This window comes from Mastigoproctus giganteus, chromosome 7 (assembly GCF_048544385.1).
Source record: "Mastigoproctus giganteus isolate SK-2022 chromosome 7, ASM4854438v1, whole genome shotgun sequence".
Lineage (NCBI taxonomy): Eukaryota > Metazoa > Arthropoda > Arachnida > Uropygi > Thelyphonidae > Mastigoproctus > Mastigoproctus giganteus.
Window position 1 is genome coordinate 122,922,916 of NC_143581.1, and position 25,042 is coordinate 122,947,957.

Genomic DNA, 25,042 nt, shown 5'->3' on the forward strand with positions numbered 1-25,042 from the left:
ACCTCGCTGGTGCCTAGTCTCCAGACACTGTAATTTGCAAAACTTAAGCCTTTCTTCGTAAGAGCACCCCTTTGTTCCGTTCACTAATCTTGTTGCCCTTCTCTGTACTCGTTCCCTGTACTGTGCCTTCCAGCAGCTCTACATCCTTCTTGAAATGAGGCCTCCAGACCTGTATACAGTACTCTAGGTGTGGCCTGACCATTGCCTTTACAAGGGAATAATCACCTCCTTATCCCTGCTAGAAAAATTCCTATATATCATTGACAATACACCATGAGCTACTCTTGCAGCCGGTCTGCACTGCTCAGAGAACTTCATATCTGCCAGCACAACCACCCCCCAGGTCCCTTTCATTCTCTACCACTGTCAGTGTAGTACCACAGAGTTGATATATTGCTCTGGGGTTTCCCATGTGCAGTACTTTACATTTGTCAATGTTAAACTTCATTTGCCACCTCTCAGCCCATCTGCTCAACCTTTCCAGATCCTGTTGCAGCAGCATAGTGTCAGTAATGTCCTTGACAACCCTGCCAACCTTCGTATCGTCTGCAAACTTGGACATTAAGCTTGATATACCATCATCAATATCATTTATAAATACAGAAAACAATAATGGACCCAACACTGAGCCCTGAGGGACTTCACTAATAACATTGGTCCACGACGAGCAGTGTCCATTGATTACCACTCTCTCTGTCTGCTTCCCCTCAGCTACCCTTTATCCACAGCAGCAATTTGCCTCCAATGTCACACTGCTCCAATTTGTGCAGCAGTCTTCCATGTTCAACAGTATCAAAAGCCTTTCTAAGATCCAAGTATATAATATCAAAGTTATTCCCTGCATCCAGTTCCTTTGTGACTGCATCAAAAAAAATCAAATTTTTTTTTTGGCTGATGCTGCATAAGCTTGCTTTCTTGCATCAAATGCCTCTACTAATGCTAAATGCTAATGCTAATGCTAATGGTCAGGCAAGACTTCCCCTTAACAAAACCATGCTGTGTCCGAGCTATAACTGAAGTCTTGTCTAAATGATCCTGCAGTGCTTCTTTAACTAGTGCCTCCATTAATTTTCCTGGAACAGAAGTTAAACTCACAGGTCTATAATTACTTGTGTCAGCCTTTGATCCTCCTTTGTGAATTGGGGTCACATTTGCACATCTCTAGTCTGTGGGTACCTCCCCTGAGTCCAAGGAAGCTCTCATAATTATGGCTAACGGATTGCTTACTTCCTTTGCTGCCTCCTTTAATATAACTGGATAGATCCCATCCACCCCAGGTGCCTTTCTTGTGTTTATCTTCAGCAATTTCTCCTCCACTTTACTCTCAGTTATTACAAGATTCTGTAGCTTACTGCTAGAGTTGAATACACCTCTGGCATTTCCCTCGCTAAATAACTCCTGATGTGTGAATGTCGATGCAAAATATTCATTTAGTTTGTTAGCTACCTGAGCAGGATCATCAACAGTTGACCCATCGATATCAAGTGGACCAATCTGATTCATCCCCTTCCTTCTAGAGTTTACATAAGTAAAGAACTCTTTGCTGTTTTTCTTTGCATCCCTTGCCAAAGATTTCTCGTAATCTGCCTTCGCCTGCCTAACCTTCTTTGTAACTTGGTTACAGATTAACTTGTATCTATCATAGGCTTCTGTGTCATGTGTTAATTTGTATGTATCCCATGCATGTTTCTTCTCTGCCATATGCCTCATCAGTTCATCTGACATTCGTTTAGGCCTAAACCTTCAACAATATTTCTTAGTTGGTATGTAAAGCCTAGTAGCTTCCAAGATAAGTTCTTTGAAAAGTTCTACTCGCGCAGACCAGTGATGGAGCAAGCCTCAAGAATCGCCGCAGCCTGTGCACGGATTACATCGGTTATTATTATTATATTAGCCATGTGGTGCAAGGAAGCCTGAGGCTTTTGCTGCACCAGCCAAAAATAAAAAATTGTGAGTTACCCTGGAGAGAAAGAGAGAGAGAGAGAGAAGTAGAAGGGAATCACCAAGAAAGAGAGAAGAATGGTGATGTCCAGCTCTTATCGCAAGACTTTCGACTCCGTGCCTCAACTAGCTAATAGAGACGCTGAAGATCAACAAAGTCAACCCGACAGTGACAACCTTCCTTCCTGTCTGCGCGGGTAGCACAGTAGTATCGTCACCGTCCTCCCTTCACCGGGTAGAGAAGCCCGTGCTCGAATCCATTCGATGTCGCGAGAACTTTAGTTGTCTTTTTTCACTCCTTTGATAGCAAGGTTTTTCCCCTCAGAAACTGAGGTTTTTTTTCGTCCAGCAAAGCACGCAAATTGACCAGAGAAAACACACGCACACAATTTACAGGCATAATACATATATGGGTATATTTAAGAAATAACGAAAGAAATTACCCTAAGATAATATTTTCAGTTTTTTTTTTTTTTTTTTTTTGAGTGACAAACTTCCTAGAAGCAACGATGGCGAAATGGAGTACCACCATTAAGGTCCAGAACATCATAACCGGACCAATCCCCATCAGGAGAGCAATCTTTCACTTGGTTCTCTCTAGCACTGAACCCGCTATTCACCATGCTCAACAGCAGCAAGTATGGTTATAAGCTCAAAGAAAGAAGGTAAAACTTCTACACCCTCACTCACCTGATGTAGATGGATGACATCAAGCAGTACGCGGCAACCGAGAAACAACTCCAGCAACTACCCCGGTCCACCGAGGTAGTTGCTGGAGTTGGTCTATACAAATGCAAGATCCGCAGATTTCATCGGGGAAAATTTATCGGCCGAAACTATCAGCTGCAGTGTGGTAAGACATCGAAGCCATGATAGAGGGAGAGTCCTACAAATACGCGGGGATGATGCAGGCTCAGCACAGGAATTAAGGCCTGCCTGACCGAAAAATACTACCAGAGACTCAGAAACCCCGAAAGCAAAGCTGAATGGGGGGGGGGGCACAGTTAAGGCCATAACGCCAATGCAATCCCAGTGCTGACATACTCCTTCAGGATCACAGATTGGACTAACACCAAGCTGGAGGATATCATGAGAAAGACAAGGATAATGATGACCAAGAGCCGCTAACACCACCTGAAGTCAGCCGTGGAGCGACTGACAATAGCTCTGAAAGTGGGAGGAAGGGGTCTTGTAGATCTCATCTAGCAACAGAAAACAACGACAGCTAACCTGAAGGATAAGTTTGAGGAACATACAACAGCACTCTACCTGGCCATAAGGAAGATAGATATGCGGCATACCCCCACTCAACTGTATTACCTATGCGAGGAGTCCTCTCCTGCTCTAATGATAATGATAATGAAATTTTCTTTAAAAAATAATTGCAGATTTTTATTCGTGATATTAATTTTCTTAAATTTTTTTTTTTTTTTTTTTTCTATTTCAGCTTCTTTCCTTGCACAATAAATATGTTTATAGTGAAAGAAGCGTTACAGAAGTACCCCGGTTTTGATAAATCATATGATATAATTTTTTTAGTTGATTTTTTCACAAAGCTAGGTTAGGCTGTTCTGTTCTTTTTTGATAATAAAATAAATAAACGAAAAAAACAATACAGTCGTTCTGCAACTCGGAGTCGCAATTTCAATATATGTGACGAGTGAGCCGACTTCTACACACAAACAAAATTAATTGAAAATATCGGAACCTCTGTGTAGCATCATACTGCTTTGAGATAATCATTTCTAAAGCAACTGTATATAACGGGTACACTACTGTAAATATATCATCACGTGTCGTGTATTTTATTGGTTGTCTTGCTTCAATGAAAAAGCGGATAAGTTCATTCGATTGTTGAAAACAATCGAAGGGACTTTTAGTTTTCATTCGATTGGGTCTATCCTTTGGTTCGGAGCCTTGTTGTGAGTGTGGTTTTGTGTAGAAGATTTTTGTGATCGAGGTACTTTATTATTTACTTTCATGCTTGTGAATAATAGTCAGTGATTATCTATCCAACAATGTAAATGTATAAAGGAAGTCATTTAGAGTTATTGCATAATTAGTGTGGCGCCTCAAAGCACATATTATTTAGACATATTTAGACGTTTTAAAAATAAGGTGGGGGACCTTGGAGTACTCTATTATGATGCTAGGAAGCAGGTTTATACGACTTTAACAACAAAATAAATAAATAAACCATTTGCCCATTGCTTCTAATTACTTGCCCAATCCTGCTTTTAATTTGCTTAGACTACCTACTCCCAAAATAATGCCAGTTTATTCCAACAATCAATTACTCCCTGCTATTTTTACATATGTCTTCCGCATCCATTTTTTTTTTTTTTTTAAATTCATCGCCGCTTTTGTGTTACTTTTTGTGCTCTCTTTCTATCAAAACTAATCCCTTCCTAAAATGCACTTTCGAAAACTAAATGCAGTATTAATGACACGACTTAACCTCTTTAAATAGTTAGATAAACCTCTTTTCCATCTGGTATTGTTTTCTCCCATTTTTATTATAAATGCTCTCCCACGTAGTATCCAGGAACTTAATTTGTGAGAATGTTTTTATAGATGTTGCTGGTACTATTCAGATTTTTATATGGTTCTCACCATATGCTCGATATTTTAAATTAATTAGCTATACAGATATTTTTAAATAACAAATGCATAATATTTACTACCCAGAAGTTTTGTTGATAAATAAGCGATGGTGCCAAATTAACCCCAGTGGCTCATATCAGGTGAGTATGGGCTTGCCAAAGCTGGATATTATTATTATTATTAGCCCTGTGGTGCAAGGAACCCTGAGGCTTATGCTGAACCAGCCAAAAAAAAAAAAAAAAAATTCCTTGTTACCTTGAGAGAGAGAGAAGTAGAAGGGAATCACCAAGAAAGAGAAGAATCTTGATATCTAGCTCAGGACCCTGGGTTTGCCAAGCCCATACTCACCAGATGTGAGCCCCTCATCATTCTTCTCTTTCTTAGTGATTCCCTTTTACTTCTGACTCTTTGTTTTCTCTCTCTCTCACTCACTCACTCACTCAGGGTAATTCAGAATTTTTTTTTTTTTTGGCTGGTGCAGCATAAGCCTCGGGCTTCCTTGCACCATATAGCTAATAATAATAATGATAAAATAATATCAATATAGGCATCCCATGATTTATTTGTTTAATTAATTGCTTCCATTAGAGGCTGTGTGTTAAACAAAAAGACATATGTTGAGGATTTATCCATGAATACAACGATATAAATGGGTGGTTATATCTGAGCATACACAACATAGATCATAATTTGATATTACTGTAATTTATGCAGTTATTCGCACAATTACAGTAATATCCACACTGGTCTCAATTCCTTTAAAATACAGTATTTAGAAGAATATTAACTTACAGGAAATAATATTCACTACAGGAATAAAACTTCTGGAAGATATATTCCTATTCCCTTTAATAATATTAAAAATATTCATTGAAACAATTAAAATGCATGGTTCACATTTACCAAGGGTTTTTGCTTATTTTTGTGTTGCCTTGATGTTCCATAGTTTCGGCAACTTTCTTGCAGTGGGTAAAGAAAATTTTGCTTGATGAACGTTGAATGGAAAGCTTTGTTTTTTTTTCAGCATAGAAGTATAGCACCTTGCAAAATCTTCAGACTTTTGTTAACTTTGCAGATATTCATGGACTGGATCATTTGTTTGAATAATTTCTTTTATTACTTCTAAGTAATTACTTTTTGTTGATTAGTATCAATAGTAGCAAATGATGCAAGAAAGTAAGTTTATACAATATCAGCCAAAACAAACAAAAAAATTCCCATATCACCTGTCCATCCTCTCTTTTTTTAGTTCTTCCAGAATTTATTCCACCTATCGACTTGTACAACCAGGGCTGTACCAAAGGTGAGGCAAATGAGGCTCTTGCCTCAAGTTAAAAGCTGAAAGAGGCACCAAAAGAAAGATTAAATAATTTTTGAAGTAGATGACGCATAAATAAATCTGTTATATATTTATAATAAACACTGCTTATGAGAATAAAATCTCTTTAAAAATTTTTTTTATTTTATTTTTGTCATCCTTTTATTTTTATTAAAATGTGTACCAGAAATGTATTTTAAATAAGTGATATATTTTTTTAATTTAATTTTTTTTTTTTAATATTTTAGGGGAGGGCACAATTTTTCATTCTTCCCTCAGGTACTAAAATGGCTTGGCACAGTCCTGTGTACTTAGGGTGACCATATTTTTTTTTAGAGAAACTAGGACATTCCCATTTTTAAAAATAGGACAGAACTAGGACATTTTAAACTTTTTTATTAATAAAAAATTATGAACATTATATGATTTATTGATAAAATAGCAATTTCTTCAGATAAAATAAAACAGACATTCTTTTAAAAATACACTTAATACTTTTAAAAGATTAATATTTTCCAAGATTTTCGGCTGTTTAGTTATTTGATCTTAAAATTCTTGGCATTTCTTTTTCATATTATGTGTGGTAAGCAATAAGACTCTATTTACTTCAAACTGTAACAGGTTTCTTCCCTTTTGGTCATTGAATGTTCATCAATGAAGACCGAATATAGAATAAATAAATACTATAATTTTTAATAATTCAGAACTTAATTCTAAAGTTTGACAAAAAAACATTCCTTATGCAGTAGTTCATCAATTTATTATTTTTTCCATGAATTTTATACTATGAAATTAATGAACAGCCTTGAAGAACGGATAGGGTGACTATATTTTTTATGAAAACTAGGATAGCAGAGGAAGAAATTAATTTTAGGAAGAATTTTTTTTTTTTTTTTTTTTTTTTTATGTGAACCCCAAACACGAGAGGTATTAGAACCTATAGTACTTAGTACTGTGCTTGGGTTGGAGGTTAAGAAAACGAAAGAAGATATTTGTTGACATTGGACTTGAACTTCTGTAGATTGTAATTTTCAGGAAATACGTATGAAGGAAGGTTGTTCCAGAAAACGGCAGTTAATGAATAAATGAGGAAGATGAAAAGTTGGTTCTGTGGGTTTGAAGTTGGACAGTAAATGGATGTTGGCTGGTGGCGGCACGTGTTCAGACTGTTTTGAAAGAGAGAGCAGGAATTAAAGAAGCCAATTCAGAAGAACAGTGCCCATGGAAGTATCTGTAGAAGAGGCATGCAGCAGAAATAGTGCGTCTATGAGAAAGCGAGTGGAGAGACTCTGTTAGAGATGAATCATTAATACAAAAATAGGAATAGGACTATACATTTTTTTATTGCAAAAGATAAAAAACAGAAAATAGTGGCAAAATAAAATACATCTTGTTGACATAAAAATTAAATAGGTATTCTTTTAAAAAAACATTTAATAATTCACTGAAATTAATATTTACTTGAAGATAAAATTTCTGCTAAAACTTTTGGTTCATTAATTATGTGGTTGTAAAATTCTTCACATGTCATTTGCATATTATATATAGTAAATAATATTCCTTTAACAACTTCAATTTTTAATTGGTTTCTTTCCTTTGTCCATTGACTATTTATCAATGAAAATACATGTTCAACATTTGCATTGTGGCCAAATACACAAAAGATGAATTGTACAATTTTTAGTAACTCTGAAGTTAATTCAGAAGTTTTACATTGTTTAAAAAACATCACCCATTTCTCATTTGCAGTTAATGTATTCCATTTCTCATTTTCTTGTGTTTCCAAGAATAACTTTAAATTATGCCATTGATCAAACAGTTTTACATCATCGACTGTGACTCCCTTCTCACAAAGATATTCTAAGCAGGGATGAACATTATCCCAAGAAGGAATTTCTGCCAAATCGATCCATTCTAAGATTTGAAACTCATCTAATGGTTTTAACCATGGTTCAATATATTTTAAAGTACGGCCATATAAATTCTCAATTTGAACTCTAAACTATGTGACTTCATTTTCTTTACCCTTTTCTGTTGCAATATTTAGTATTGAGCACACTTTTAATGGAAGAAATTTATTGGTTTTCCGCACTTCAATTATTGAAATACAGTCTCTTTCAATACGTTTTATATTTTCTTGAAAGACTGACATGAGTGAATGAAAGGTATGCCTCATTCAGATCATCTTCAGAAAATGTTTTCAGTATTGCTGGTGAATCTTCCAGCGACAGAAAATAGGATTTAAACCCTTCATAAAGTTCTAAAATGCGATTTATGGCTGGAAAGAGAGATAACCATCGCGTTTTGGTATAGTATAAAGGTTGCTTATACTCTGTCTCTACAAAATTGCAAAAGTCCTTTAGTGATTCAACTCTCACAGTATAAATAGAGAAATGATTGTAGATTACCCTAACTAGCATTTCTATATTGACTGGTAGTCCATCAAAACTATAATGCACAGTATTATTTAAAACGTGTGCTGGACAACCAATTCCAATTAATTTATCATTAAGTTTTTCTTTTAGTTTAAAATACACATTATTTCTTCCAGCTCTTTTGACACCACCAAAGTTAGTATTACAGTTATCACCAGAAAAAGAGATACATTTAGTTATAATGTTCTTTTTGGTTAAAACATCACATATCATATTTGCAATTGTGTGCAATTGCCCATTGGGTTGATTAATTATATCTAATAAATTACATTTAGTTCCACCGTTTTAATAGTCAAAGTACTGAATTAAAATTGGGAATATTTTCAGTGAACCATGATTGCTAGCATCTGTTGAAATGCTTATATATGGTATGTTCTTTAAATCATTCATTACAAGATCAATTGTATGTGGTCCAAAAATATTATTTATGATTGCCTCAGCCTTAGTCCTGCAACACAACATTTTTTGACAAATATGTGAATCAGGAAACATTCTTTTCATTAGAAGAATCCAACAATCCAGCGAGCGGTATGATTAGCGATGCATTACTGTATGATATGCTGCCATGCCTTCAGAAGCTGTAATGAGTTTAACATCCTTGTTAGGTACAATAAATTTTTTCCAAAACATTTGATGAAGCCGATGCACATCTGGTGTTACGCTTATGTTTTTCAGTGTTCAGATGTTCTTTCAAATCAAGTGTTCCTTTATTTGCAACAGAAATAACACTATTGCAAATGATCATGTTTAGTTTTACCTTTCTTGAATGAAAGATGTTCTTGAAGCATTTCATTAGTTACTATGCACTTCCTTTTTCCCATGTTTTTGCAGCAATACTGCATACCATACATTGCTTTCTTTTGAAAAACAGTAACAACTACTTGCTAGGGACAAAAACATAAAATGATACTTTGATATTATTGATGTTTTTGCTGCGATAGTGCGTACTGTGGCACTTTTTTGTTATAGCCACCGTAACTTCTGCGCTATCTATTGGCGGCCGCATAAGCTATAACGCTCTCCATTGATGTAGATATGACAGCATGTGTGGTCTGTGATATTTAATGAAAACCCGACGATAGCGCAGCAGTCACGGTGGATATAACAGAAAAGTACCCGTACTGTATGTACCATAATTTGTTTGGGTATCACTCACATTCTTATAAGTGATGCTTAAATGAATGCAGAGGGTGTAAAAATTTAAAGTGAATGTAAATCTCGAGTTGTAAATAGAAAAACTAGGACAAATGAGGACAAATTTTAAAAACCCGCGAGGACACCTTAAAAAGGAGGACATGTCCTCGGAAACCCAGACGTATGGTCACCCTATGTGTACTACACCAGGTGGAAATTTCTTCCAATTATCAACTACTCGCTAGTAGATTTCAGCACATCTATCCTGCAGCCATCTTTCCTCAATTTGAATTAATGCCTTTCATATGTGTAGTCCAATCTGCATTGAGCATTCAAAGCCTTAAACACCTCATTCAGATGCCCTCCGTCTAGCCTCTAGATGCCCCAATTTGCAGCAGTTTTTCTTGGTAAGAGAAACCTTTAGTTCCCCCTTCACTAATCTCATTGCTCTTCTCTGCACCTATTTAAACAGGTCCACATCCTTCCTAAAATGAAGTATGTGGACCTGTATGCCATTCTCAAGATGTAGCATAATCATTGCTTCGCAACAGACGATCAGTCATCTTATCTCTGCTGTCAAAACTGTTGTATGTCATTGACAAAATACCATGAGCTACCTGGCAGCACGTATGCATTGCACAGAAAACTTCATATCTGACTGCACAATTATCCCCTCTGTCCTTTTTAATTTCCACCCTATTGAGTGTGGTACCATACAGTTGATACATTAATCTGCTATGATTGCTATCCATATGCAGTACCTTGTATTTTTCAATATTAAACTTCAATTGCCACTTTTCAGTCCAACTGCCTAATTTTTCTACATCTTGTTACAGTAGCATACCCCAATTACCTCATTAATCACCCTTCAAAGGTGCCTCCGTAGCCAGATGGGCAGGAGCAGTAGTGCGTAGCACACGCTTCTTGATCAGATCGGGGTTCGAGCCCGTGCTCACCAAATACGGAGGGTGCGGAAAGGTCAGGGAATGACCACCGCATATCCCCAGAGCAATATGGCCTTAGTTGCTAATGCTCCTAAAAACCAAATAACAAACAAACAAACAAACACCCTTCAAATTTGGACATTAAGCCTGATATGCCTTCATCAGTATCATTAATAAATATAGAAAACAACAATGGATCCAGCACTGAACCCTTTGGGGGACTCCACTAATTAACTAAAGAAGAGCAGTGACCATTGATAACCACTATGTCTCCTCCCACCCAACTATCCTCTTATCCATAACAGTAACTTGACCTTAATACCAAACTTCTCAAATTTGTACAACAGTGTTATGTGCCAACAGTACCAAAAGTTTTTCTGTAATCTAAGTACAGAGGATGCTGTTTGATGAGATCATTTCGGGACAGCGTAATTGATAATAATAACCAGTTCATAATAACGAAAGGAACAGGACTGCTTCCTTTCAGCATTGTTATTGGTGCAGAGTGTAAATGTGTACATAAAAGGATGGAACTGGACAGGAAGAAAACAATATTAAAATCAAGCAATATAAAATACTTTAATTTGATTGCAAGTGTTTCTTCAAGAAGTAAAAATGAAACTGCCATAATGTTTCTAGAACTTTGTATATAAGCCATTACAAACAAATAAATAAAATATAAAAATTGAGCTTTAGAAAACTGATAGAAAGTTCTACTGTAAAACACTGAATTGGTACAAGTATAGTACAGGGCTTTCCTTCACAGACTAGTAATAGTATTCACCATATAGTGCAAGGAAGCCACAGGCTTTTGCTGCATTGGCAAAAAAAAAAAAAAAAACCCAACCAATTAAATATGAATTTACAAATTATATGCTTCCCTCCTTACACAAGTATTCAGTTGACCTTTGAATTTATTCAATTTGTCAGCCTCATTACCTGCGAGGGCAACTTGTTCCAGCTTCAATGACTCACTGACTAAAAGAAAATTTCCTATAATCTAATCTAAACTTCAAGCCCCGTAATTTGAATTTATGACCCCTGGTTCAGGAATTCTTTAGACATAGTGTATGGTATTATTTGTAATGTGGCTCCAGGGGTTCCAGAGCAATGTGATGAACACAAACCATGAATACATGTGATGAACAATGTGATGAATAAAGGCCAGGGCGCCTCCGTAGCCAGGTGGGCAGGAGCAGCAGTGCATAGCACACGCTTCTTGATTAGACCGGGGTTCAAGCCCGTGACCACCAAATATGGAGGATGCGGAAAGGTCAGGAAATGACCACTGCATATCTCCGGAGCAATATGGCCTAAGTTACTAATGCTCCTAAAAACCAAATAACAACAATAAAGACCAGATTTGTATAGCGTTAGTTTGTGTCAGACGGCACCTGGGATTTTTTTCATCTCTGCGTGTATACCGTTAGTGTGGGTTATGTTGGTTGTGTAGTTCATCTGGCCTCTTAGCCCAGGGGCCTGTGTTTTCACATAAAAACTGCTAGTTTACCATTCAGCACTACAAGGCTACAGGCAGGGAGAGCCCAGTAAAAAAAAAAAAGTGAAATTGGGAAGAGACAGTGGGGGTATAGGAAGTGGGGGAAAAAAACAGGTAGAAGGATAGATGGGTGCAGTAGTAGAGGCACCCACCTGATTGAAAGGGGTAACAGCAAAGGAAACCCCCAGTTCAGTATGCTTGTCCTGTCCCGGGGTGGGAGCCGATAGTTGGCAGTGGGGGTGAATTCTTTAGAACAGTGAGAATTCCATCTTCATTCATTTTACTAATTCCTTTCAGAACCATATAAATCTCAATCAGGTCACCTCTAAGGTGCCTGATTGCCAAGCTCTTATAGCCCACATAATCAGTCTTTGCTCATACAGTTGCTGCTAATCTCAGCATCCCAATTGCCCATCTTTGGACCCTTTCAAGAAGCTCTGTCTTTTTTTCAGATGAAGTTTCTATACTTGAACACAGTATTTCAAATGTCTATATAATTTCTATATAATTGCCTTATATAGTAGGATTATGACCTCCCTAAGTCTACAGGACAGTGTTTGATAAATCATCGATAGGACACCATGGACTTTCCTAGTGGCCTGTTTACACTGCTCAGAAAACTTCATATCTGCCCATATTGTAACTCCCAGATCCCTTTCCTCCTCCACTATTTTTAATTAAATCAGGTCTAACAATTTTCAAACACTTTCAAGTCTTGTAGGGTCTCCACACTGCAAATTTTGCAGAACTTTTTCTTTCTTAGACATAAAATGTGTCTACATTTAACTGACATTGACATGCTGCTGATAATCTGATACTTTCATGTGAAAGTATCAGATTATCTTTGTGATGTGATGAATACAAACCATGAATACATGTGATGAACAATGTGATGCCTTAGCTGCCCTTATATCATTAAGCTGTAATCTCAACAAAATAACTAACATGAAATTCTGTGAGCAGTACAAACAAGCTATAAGAACAGCTCATAGAGTTCTCTCAATGATAAACAGATACTTCTGCAGGACAAAGAGGTTAGGCCATATCTGGAATGCTGCATGAAACATTATTTTAGAAAGGACATAGATTTGCAGAAAAGGATCCAGAAAAGAGCATCAGGGTTAGCTGAAGACAAAAAGAATATTTTAAACATAATTTCTGGAGACTAAATTGCAGGCCCTAGAAACTAGGTAAGGAATGGACAGATGAAGGTTTTTTTTTTGTTTTTGCTGGTATCTGTATAAGCTTTGTTTTCTTGAATCATGTTGCTAATACTCTCATAAGATATATTTATCTAATATTTTATTGATTTTATTTTAAATGTAATAAAATTTTATTGAAATTGGATATAGAATACTTCCTTTTGTGGCGCCTCTGTAGCCAGGTGGGCAGGAGCGCAGTGCGTAACACACGCTTCTTGATTAGACCGGGGTTCGAGCCTGTGACCACCAAATACGGAGGATGCGGAAAGGTCAGGGAATGACCACTGCATATCCTCGGAGCAATATGGCCTTAGTTGCTAATGCTCCTAAAAACCAAACAACAACAACTTCCTTTTGTGTTTTGAAATACATCTGTATTCCACTTAACTATTTATTTGTTAAATGCAATTTACAGAACTGAACTCTTGGTAAGAGTATCCTTTTGTTCCTTCACTAATCTCATTTCCCTTCTCTGCAGCTGTTCCAAGAGATCTATATCTTTCTTAAAATGAGGCTTCGTAAGGAAGCCTCACTGTTTTCAGTACTCAAGATGTGGGCTAACCATTGCCGTAGACAACAAGATAATCACGTTCATATCTCTGCTGGCAAAATTCTTGTATATCATTGACAAAATCCCATGAGCTGTCCTGGCAGCCTCTCTACACTGCTCAGAAAATTTTGTGTCTAACTGCACATTACCACTGGGTCTTTTTTGGTCTCCACTCAGTGTGGTGCCACACAGTTGATATGTTATTCTTGCATTATTCTGCCTATATGCAGACCTTGCATTTGTCAAACATCAGTTTCCACTTCTCAGCCCATCTGTCTAATTTTTCTAGATCTTGTTGTTGCAGTAGCAACAACAAGATCTAGATTACAGTCATTAACCAGCTAGCAAACCTTTGTATCATCTGCAGACTTAAGACATTAAGCATGGTATTCCTTCATTATATGCCTGATTCATAGGCCATTCCCATCCGGAATAGACTGCTGTATAGCTCACAGTATAAAAGCTGAACAGCTTCGTATGCCAGAGTAATGGTAATTTACATCTCGTCATGCAAATCAAAGTGATAAAGTAGTAGTTGTGGGATGTAGTAAAGATATTACGGTGTTTCAAATGAGCATGATTGTGGGAGTTCGTGTGTTGAGAGCTCCCTTATCAGAAATGGCATGTTGTCAGATGCTTATGGCTCACTGTGGTTAAGGTGCACAAAGAATGGTGTCGAATGGGTCAAACTACCTCCTGCTGACAGAACTGTAAAGGATTATGCAAGGTGTTTGCAGTGAGCAAAGGATGCAGCATGTTATAGGGACTAATTGGCTGGTCACTGTGCAAGAGTTGACAAGAGTTGAAGTGCCACACATTCAGACATGCGGGATTCCACAGCAGACAACCAAAGAGACACCCTCTCCTCACCGCTGATTATTGTTTGATGGCAAATATTGTAGCATCAACAGCATGCTGGTTGAATCAGTCCAAATATCTGGTGGAACATGATGACCACGGACAACATGATACCATCATGTGTGATGCAAGCAGCATAAGTCCATGGTGACCACTGTTCAGTCAGGTGGCAGTGGTTGCTTAATATGGAGCATGTTTTGCTGGCAAGAATTAAGGCCATTGGTGCATACAGATCAGTGTTTCACTTGTGAGGTCTACCAGCAGTTCTTAGGAGACCATGTGCACCCTGCCATGTTGCATTTTTTCTCGGACAAAAACGGCATCTTCCAAGATGATAATGCGCCATGTCATTGGGCCCACACTGAGCACAAGTTGTTCAAGGAACACAGTGAAGATATCATTCATCTCAATCTAATTGAACACCTGTGGGATGTTTTGGAATGGAAAGTGAGCCATATGGATACACAACCATAATCTTTTCCTACACTGTGGAAAGCCTTGCAAGCAATATGGCTGCAGATTCCTACAGTCTTCAGACATCTGCTGGAGTCAATGCCTGGGCAAATAGTGGCTATTATTTGTGCGAAGGGTGGCCTAATACGGTATTAGAGTAGGCGATCACAATTCACTGAGTGTAAGTATATGATGTCAGTATTAATTTTTGCATCCGGTTTCTTTGTTACTACGTCATCGTATCCAGTCAAATTGGGTAGACGGATTGCCACATAACTGCATGTCTGTTTACAGTCATTCATTACTTTTTTAATCCATTATTTTCCTTGGAACTGAAGTCTAGCTTACAGATCTGTAATTACTTACTTCACTGTTGGTCCCACCCTTTGTGAATTGGGAATGCATTTGCACATCTCCAGTCAATAGGAACCTCCCCTGAATCCAAGGATGCTCTCATTATTATATCTAAATGTGTGCTGACCTCTTTTGTTGCCTCTCTCAGTATAATTAGATAAATCCCATCTGCCCTTGATGCCTTATTTATGTTTAGCTTCAATAATTTTTCTTCCACTTTCCTCTCAGTTATCACAAAATCATTTAGCTACCTGTAATTTGATATACTTCCAGTGTTCCCATCCCTAAAAGATTCCTCGTGCATGAACAGGATGCAAAATATCAATTTAATTTGTCAGCAGCCTGAGCAGAACCATCAGCTGTTATATCATTCATATCTAATGGACAAATGCAATTCATCCCTTTTAGTATCGGCATAAGTAAAAAAAGCCTTTGCCAGAGGCTTATTATAATCTGCCTTAGCTTGCTTACCCTATTTTGTAATTTGATTACAGATTAGTTTATACCTATAGGTTTCTGTATCTCCTAGTAATTTATAAATATATTTTCTTTCATATTTCTTTTCTGCCACTATTGTCATCAGGTCATTTGACATTCAAATGACCTGATGAGATTGACAATTAAACATGTTGCATATATGATGACCATAAATCTAAATGGTAAACCATTGCTTCAATTTTATCTGGATCATTACGTCAAATCTTTCCTCCGTAATCATCACTCACCTATTAAGAAAAGGAGAAGAGTGATAACGAATATTAATAGAGAATTAAATTCTGCATGGCAATTTTTAGAATAAATTTTTCTTGAATATTTATGTAATCATTTTTTTTCATGTAATCTGTGATTTGTGTACCTTTTCTAGAATAGTTTGTTTTTTATGTAATATTTGTTTTTGTATTCTAGAATGTTTTGTGATAGTTTTTTATGTTATTTGTAATAAGGGAAATATTTCATGTTATTTTGTATTTACAATATTAAAATTTTATTGTGAAAAAATTTTATGATTATATTTCCCTAGTTTAAAAAAAAACAAGAGTAATAAGTCAGCAAAACTGCGAGCCCATTGTTAAAATATTCACAGCTCAACTTGAGGGTTTAGTGTCAGACAATATTAAGTAGAAAATCGTTTTGTAGTAAACGTTTTTGTAATTAACCAAGAAAAAGTCATTTGACATTTTCTTGATTTACTGGAAATGTGCTTATAACCCAAGCTAACTTGTAAACTACTAGAGAAATATGATATGATATGCATTGTTATTTGTATAAAGTTAAACTAAAGTTGTATCAAAACAAAAATGCAATTTTGTAGTTAACATTGTTTGATGCTAAGCCTTCGAACTATACTGTTTAGTGTCATGGTTTGTCATTTTGAAAGGGGCAAAATGTTTGAAAGGGCATTGTTTCTACATACTGTAATTGAATTTTAAGGCAAACTGAAGTTTGTATGTTAGGCATTGTTATTTTAATATCTCGTTCTGATGGGTGTCTATGAGAGCTTGAGGTGTAGGGTAAATGCCCTTGAAGAAATTAATATGAGGGGCCCCATCAAGCTCTCAGCTGCCCAGCTCAACAGCAGAGGTCACTCCTGTGCATCAGGCAGCACAGAGGCAATCTCCAAGGAAGAATGCTCTGTTCCAAAGGAACTAGTTGTTGGTGACTCTATTGTCAGGGTGATGGAGAATATACTATACAAGAAAGATAGGTGGAACGGGACCAGAGCATGTCTGCCAGGTGCAAAAGTTGATGATGTAGAGCAGATATCATCTTTTAAAGGCACAAAAGGTGATATTGTTGTACACGTTGGAACTAATGACATTAAGAGTAAGAGATTTGCATTTTTTACTCAACCAGTACAGGTTAATGTTAAAAAAAACAATGGGATACAAGGACTAATAGATTAACAGTAGCCACAGGCAGAGGTGAAAGCGATTCTTGCACTGCTTCTTTTGGAATGAGCAGCAGCCAGGAAAACAAGATGCAGGGTATTTCAGAGACTGCTAGAAGTCACTGCGGTACAAGTAAACACATGGGTTGTGTTAGAGTAGCTCAGAATAGGAACAGGTGCATGTATACTGTACTTGCGTATACACAAATGCTGGGAGTTTGGTAAATAAATTTGATGAATTTGAGGTATTGCTCAAAACATCAAAGGCAGATATTGTTGGGATATCAGAAATGCGGTTTCACACAGATATAAGGAATGCAGAACTGCAATTTGGGGAGTACAGTGTGTACACAAAGGATAGACAGGACAGGAAGGGAGGATGGGTTATGCTATTAGTTAAGAAAAACACAAAATCAAAGGAAGTGAAGCCAGTCGACATCGCTGGACAGTGCAGTGTCGAGTCAGTTTGGTGTGGTATAAGCATTGGGAGATCAAAATTTAGAGTAGGAGTGTGTTATAGGCCTCATGACCTGATGAGTATAATAAGAAACTGTACAAGGATATAGTGGGCCAGTAAATCAGAGTCTTATAATGGGGGATTATAATTTCCCAGATATTGACTGGAATTTGTGGGTTGGTCACTCACACATTAGCAAGGCTTTTGTGGATTTATTGGATGATTGTTTTCTACATCAGCATGTTCAGGAGGCAACTAGAGGGAGTAATAACTAAATCTTGATCTGATTATCAGTAGTGATTCTTCATGCATTAAGAATCTGCAGATAAAGGAACCACTAGGTAGCAGTGATCAGTGTGCTGAAGTGGGATTTACTCAAAGAGGTAACTATCATCAGGGGTAAAGGGAAGGGTTTTTGCTTTCGCAAAGGCGTCTACGGTGGTCTGAGACAGTATTTAAATTCTATACGGTGGGACCAACTGATGATGTTACCAACAGCAAATTCAAAATGGGAAGCATTCAAAGAATTTATCTTGGAAGTTACTAGGCTTTACATACCAACTATGAAATATTGTTCAAGGTTTAGGCCTAAATGATGTCAGATGAACTAATGAGACATATGGCAGAGAAGAAAAATGAATTGGATACATAAATTAATGGGTGACATGGAAGCCTATGATAGATATAAGCTGGTCTGTAACCAAGTCACAAAGGAGATTAGGCAGGCAAAGGCAGATTATGAGAAATCTTTGGCAAAGGATACAAAGAAAAACAACAGTGAGTTCTTTACCTATGTAAACTCTAGAAGAAAAGCGATGAATCAGATTGGTATACCGGATATTGATGGTTCAACTGTTGATGATCGTACTCAGGTGGCTAACAAACTAAATGAGTATTTTGTATCTACATTCACACATGAGGAGTTATTCAGAGAGGGGAATGCCAGAGGTGAGTAAAACTCTGGCAGTGAGCTAGATGATTTTGTAATAACTGAGAGGAAAGTTGAGAGGAGAAACTGTTGAAGATAAACATAAAAGAGGCACTCGAGGTGGATGGGATCTATCCAGTTATATTAAAGGAGGCAGCAAAGGAAGTAAGCAAACCCTTAGCCATAATTATGAGAGCTTCTTTGGACTCAGGGGAGGTACCCATGGACTGGAGGTGTACAAATGTGACCCCAATTAACAAAGGAGGATCAAAAGGTGACACAAGTAATTATAGACCTGTTAGTTTACCTTCTGTTCCAGGAAAATTAATGGAGGCACTGGTTAAAGAAGCACTGCAGGATCATCTAGACAAGACTTCAGTTATAGCTCGGACACAGCATAGTTTTGTTAAGGGAAAGTCTTGCCCGACCAATTTGAATGGATACTATTATGTGGTCACAAAGGAATTGAATGCAGGGAATAACTTTCATATCATATATTTGGATCTTAGAAAGGCATTTGATACTGTTGCATATGGAAGACTGCTGAACAAATTGGAGCAGTGTGGATTGGAGGCAAATTGCTACTATGGATAAAGGGATGGTTGAGTGGGAGAAGACAAAGTGGTAATCAATGGACACTGCTCATGGTGGACTAATGTTATTAGTGGAGTCCCTCAGAGTTCAGTGTTGGGTCCATTGTTTTTTCTGTATTTATAAATGATATTGATGATGGTATATCAAGCGTCATGTCCAAGTTTGCAGATGATACGAAGGTTGGCAGGGTTGTTAAGGACACTAATGACAGTACGCTGCTGCAACAGGATCTAGAAAAGTTGAGCAGATGGGCTGTGTGGTGGCAAATGAAGTTTAACATTGACAAATGTGAAATACTACATATGGGAAGCAGTAACCCCAGAGTAATGTATCAACTCTGTGGTACTACACTGACAGTGGTAGAGAACAAAAAGGACCTGCAGGTAATTGTGCAGGCAGATATGAAGTTTTCTGAGCAGTGCAGACGGTCTACAAGAGTAGCTCATGGTGTCTTGTCAGTGATATACAGGAATTTTTCTATCAGGGAGGTGATTATCCCCTTGATTTCCGTACATCTAACGTACATCTGTCTTTCCTCAATTTGAATGGTCAGGCACACCTTGAGTACAGTATACAGGTCTGGAGGCCTGATTTTAAGAAGAATGCAGAGCTGTTGGAATGAGTACAGAGAAGGGCAACAAGATTAGTGAATGGAACAAAGGGTTGCTCTTACGAAGAAAGGCTTAAGTTTTGCGAATTACAGTGTCTGAACATTGGCACCTGCGAGGTGATCTGATTGAGGTGTATAAAGCCTTGAATGGTTTGAGCATACTCAATGCTGATGGGATTCTTCCTTTTGCTCAGAATAATCACCTGAAAGGGCATAAATTCAAATTGAGGAAAGGCAAATGTAGGATAGATGTGCGGAAGTTTGCCTTTAGCCAGCAGTAGTTGGTTGATGGAATGGAACAGACTTCCATCCTTTGTTGTGGAAGTTGATAGCCTAAATAAATTTAAGGCTGAGCTGGACAGGTATTTGGAACGAATGAAGGGGTGAAATGGGAGCATTTTTTTTTTTTTTTTTTTTTTTTTTTGGATGCTGCTGCATAAGCTTGCTTTCTTGCATCATATGCTAATACTAAAAGTCGCGAGTTAGGGTTGAATTTGCAAGTGTCTGTAATTCTGTCCAGATACGATAGGAGGGAATATGTGATTGAGAGCCTTGTCGATCAATTCGACCCTGGAGATTTTTTTCAGCCTGGTCTGTGCTTGTTGACAGGAGAGACTGCTTCTACAGGGATGAGGTACACTTAAATAGAAAGGGTGCAAGAATATTTGCTGATGTTATCGAGGCAGTGTTAAGTGGTCGGAAAACTGCTAGCTTGGGGAGAGGGATACACAGACTAAAAGGTTAACAGTGGCCACAGGCAGAGGGAAGAGTGATTCCTGCACTGCTTCTGTTAGAATGAGCAGCATCCTGGAAAGCAAGGCAATGGAGATTTCCAGGACTGCTGGGAGTCATAGTGGGACAAATAAATACATGGGATGTGTTAGGGTAACTAAGTGTAGAAACATGCGAAAATTTATTTTTATTTTGTTACACAGTGCATTAAAACTACGATAAATGAATTAGCTTTCGGCTGGGTGGCAGCCTTCATCAGATTAAAATACTTTGAATGGCAGTTGGAATAGAGATGCACTGCCAGGATGGTGCGTGAGGCACGTGGTTAATTGTTTGTTGATGTTTGTGGCTGTGACGTATGGTGGTGACGTGGCCAGCGTTTGTCTATGGACAGAATTACTGCTTCTGTTATGGGGTTAAGTTGACAACCACTGTTCCTGTTCAACGAGGTATCCGAGCATTTTATACTTAACGATTCCAACCAGGTGCGCCTTAGGTAATGGTGGGACTTGTCCACAACCACGACATCGTGGTGTGGGTCGATGTCGTGGTGGGTTGTCCAGACATGCTCGGCAATAGCTGAGTGTTCTACATCCGCCAAACGGATCGCCCTTTTATGTTCTGAGAGGCGTTTCTCGAGTCGACGTCCAGTCTCTCCAAAGTAGCAGCTCGTGCAGTCACGGCAAGAGATGCAATAGACCAAACCACTCCGTAGAAGGGTGGGGACAGGTGTTTTTATGTTGGAAAGGAGAGAACGCAGTTTCTTGCCTGGGAGTTGGATGCACTTTATCCCATGCGATCTTAGGATTCTACCGATCTGCTGTGACAGGTTGGGGTAGTATGGGATGAATGCCCTCGTGGATGACTCGTCACTGTTGGCGTTGCTGTTGGTCCTCACGTTGTCGCGTGCTTGTAGATCACACCTGTTAAGGGCGTCGATGGGGTAGCTACACCTCGTAAGGTCTACTTTGACTCTGGTGATCTCTTTGCGCCTTTCATCTGCAGAGCTGGAGTGTGTCCAGGCGCGAGTTAGCAAGGTTCGGGCGGTTGAGAGGAGGTGGCCCCGTGCGTGTGCTGACTGGAAGTTGGTAAATTGGCCAGCACACATAGGCTTACGATAAACCGTCGTCTTCAAGCATGTGTCTTCGCGCCGGACAAGTGTATCTAGGTATGGTATAGAGTTGTTCGACTCCAGCTCAATCGTGAATTTTATGAAGGGCGACAGTGAGTTGAGGTGGGTTAGGAGTCGCTGACCTGAGTCTCTAGGGATCACTACAAACACATTGTCTACATAGCGACACCAAAAGGCGATGTGATCCGGTGCGTGTGTAAACGTACGTCCCTCTAACTCCTCCATCACGATGTTTGCTGTGACCGAGCTGACAGGGGAACCCATGGCTGTGCCATGTATCTGCTGGTACATTGAGCCATTAAACATGATTGCACCCCTTGTTAAGCACAGTCTGAGGGCGGCGGAAATGTCATCAGGCGTCAGCTTAGTTCTGTCGCTAAGGGTTCCATCATTATCCAAGAGTTGTTTTGCGCAAGAGATGGCAAGTTCCACTGGGATGGAGGTAAAGAGTGATACGACATCGAACGATGCCATGACTTGATCTTGCTTGATGGATATAGTGCGGATCCTTTCTATGAACTCAACACTGTTGGAGACGGTGTAGGTGGTCTTGCCAACTAGAGGAGAAAGAAGTCTCGAGACAAATTTAGACAGCTCATAAGTCGGTGATCCACAGCAGGATACAATAGGTCTTAGTGGTGTGCCTTCTTTGTGCACTTTCGGCAGGCCGTAAAACCGTGGGATCTGACACCTGGAGGCACGGAGGTGATTACGGGTTGACTGTGTGATTTTCCCTTGCTTCAGCCAAGTGTTGATGAGGATATTCACCTCTGACTCCCATCGTTCCAAAGCCTTGTTGGGGTTGATGGTTAGGGGTTTGTAGACGGTAGTGTCTCGTAAGAGCAGTAAGGCTTTCGCCATGTAATCAGTGTGGTTCATTACAACTGTACGACGGCCTTTGTCCGCCGGTAGAATGACGAAGGACGAATCCCGTTTCAGTGCCTTGAGGGTAGAAATCTGTATACGGCTGAGGTTTGAAGAGACGGGGCGAGCATGGTGTAGAACTGCTGCAGTCTTTAAGCGGATTGCGTTGGCTACATCTTCTGGGAGGCTTGATAAGCTTGCTTCCACACCCAAGGCGATGTCGGTGATCGGTGGGTGCTTTGGAAGAACGGCAAATGTCATGCCAAGGGTCAATAAGTTTATTTGTTGGAATCATTAAGTATAAAATGCTCGGATACCTCGTTGAACAGGAACAGTGGTTGTCAACTTAACCCCATCACAGAAGCAGTAATTCTGTCCATAGACAAACGCTGGCCACGTCACCACCATACGTCACAGCCACAAACATCAACAAACAATTAACCACGTGCCTCACGCACCATCCTGGCAGTGCATCTCTATTCCAACTGCCATTCAAAGTATTTTAATCTGATGAAGGCTGCCACCCAGCCGAAAGCTAATTCATTTATCGTAGTTTTAATGCACTGTGTAACAAAATAAAAATAAATTTTCGCATTATGAATCCAGAGCTCGTAGGCCTGTTTTATTAAGTGTAGAAACAGGTGCATGTATACTTTCATGTACACCAATACTATTAGTATAGTTAATAAATAAATAAACACCAAAGGCAGATAATGTTGGGATATCAGAGACGTGGTGTCACGCAGACATAAGCAGTGCAGAATTGGAATTTGGGGAGCAGAATATGTACAGAAAGGATAGACAGGACCGAAGGGTTATGCTGTTAGTTAAGAAACACATAAAATCTAGGGAAGTGCATCCAATTGATGTTAGCGGACAATGCAATGTTGAGTCTGTTTGGTGTGACATGAGCACTAGGAAAGGAAAAAACGAGAGTAGATGTGTGTGTGTGTTAACACACACACACATCTACTCTCGTTGGCCTAATGAATAGACCTAATGAATCTGAGTATAATGATCGATTGTGCAGAGAAATAGAGTGGGCCAGTAAATAATGTCTTATAACGGGGAATTTTAACTTTCCTGATATTAACTGGAACTTGTGGATTAGTCACTCGTGCACTAGCAACACTTTTGTGGATTTATTGGGTGACTGTTTTCTACAGCAACATGTTTGAGAGGCAACCAGAGGGAGTAATACTCTTGATCTGATTATCAGCAGTGATTATTCATGCATTAAGATTTTGCAGATAAAGGAACTACTGGGTGATAGTGACACAATGTACTGATGTGGGAATTCCTTAAAGATATAACTACCATCAAGGCTAAAGGGAAGGGTTTTCATTAGCATTAGTACAGACATATGATGCAAGAAAGCAAGCTTATGCAGCATCAGCCAAAAAAAAAAAAAAAAAACCCACTTCCATTTCACCTCTCTGTTCGTTCAAAATACCTGTCCAGCTGAGCCTTAAATTTATTTAGGCTATCAACTTTCACAACAAGGGATGGAAGTCTGTTCCACCAACCAACCGACCAACCAACCAACTACCTGCTGGCTAAAGGCAAATTTCTGTTCATCTATCCTACATCTGTCTTTCCTCAATTTGAATTTATGCCCTCTCAAGTGATTATTCTGAGCAAGAGGAAGAATCCCATCGGCATTGAGCATGCTCAAACCATTCAAGGCTTTTATACACCTCTATCAGATCACCTCGCCGGTGCCTAGTCTCCAGACACTGTAATTTGCAAAACTTAAGCCTTTCTTCATAAGAGCAATCCTTTGTTCCATTCACTAATCACAATTCATAAAGGTGACTACAGGGGTCTCAGACAGTTTTTAAATTCTGTACAGTGGGATCAACTGATGATGTTACCAATGTTGAATTCTAAATGGGAAGCCTTCAGGGACTTAATTTTGGAGGCTACTAGGCTTTTTATTTCAACTAAGAAATACTGTTCAAGTTTTAGGCCTAAATGGATGTCTTATGAACTAATGAGGATCATAGCAGAGGAAAAAATGTATGGGATGCATATAAATTATCAGGCAACACAGAAGCCTATGGCAGATATAAACTAGTCTGTAATCAAGTCACAAAGGAGGTTAGGCAGGTGAAGGCAGATTAAGAGAAATCTTAGGCAAATAATGCAAAGAAAAACAGCGAAGAGTTCTTTACTTATGTAAACTCTAGAAGGAAAGGGATGAATGAGATTGGACCACTTAACATAGAGGGGTTGACTACTGATGATTGTGCTCAGGTTGCTGATAAACTGAATGAGTATTTTGCATCAACATTCACACATGAGGATTTATTCAATGAGGGGAGTGCCAGATGTTTATCAAACTCTAACAGAGAGCTAAGTGATTTTGTAATATCTGAGAGCATAGTGGAGGATAAATTGTTGAAGTTAAATGTAAAAAAGGCACCTGGGGTGGATAGGATCTATCCAGTTATATTAAAGGAGGCAGCAAAGGAAGTAAGGAAACCCTTAATCATAAATATGAGAGCTTCCTTGGACTCGGGGGAGGTCCCCATGGACTGGAGGTG

General features: G+C 38.7%; 1 protein-coding gene across 1 annotated transcript in view; it reads left to right on the plus strand.

The window, feature by feature from the left end:
• The first annotated feature begins 3,757 nt into the window (after positions 1–3,757).
• The window catches only part of ATPsynE (ATP synthase, subunit E), a 96,015-nt gene continuing 74,730 nt past the window's right edge, over positions 3,758–25,042 (plus strand). Inside the window, exon 1 of the mRNA XM_090377085.1 lies at positions 3,758–3,901. The gene's annotated coding sequence lies outside the window, so the exon portion shown is untranslated. The remainder of the gene's footprint in view (positions 3,902–25,042) is intronic.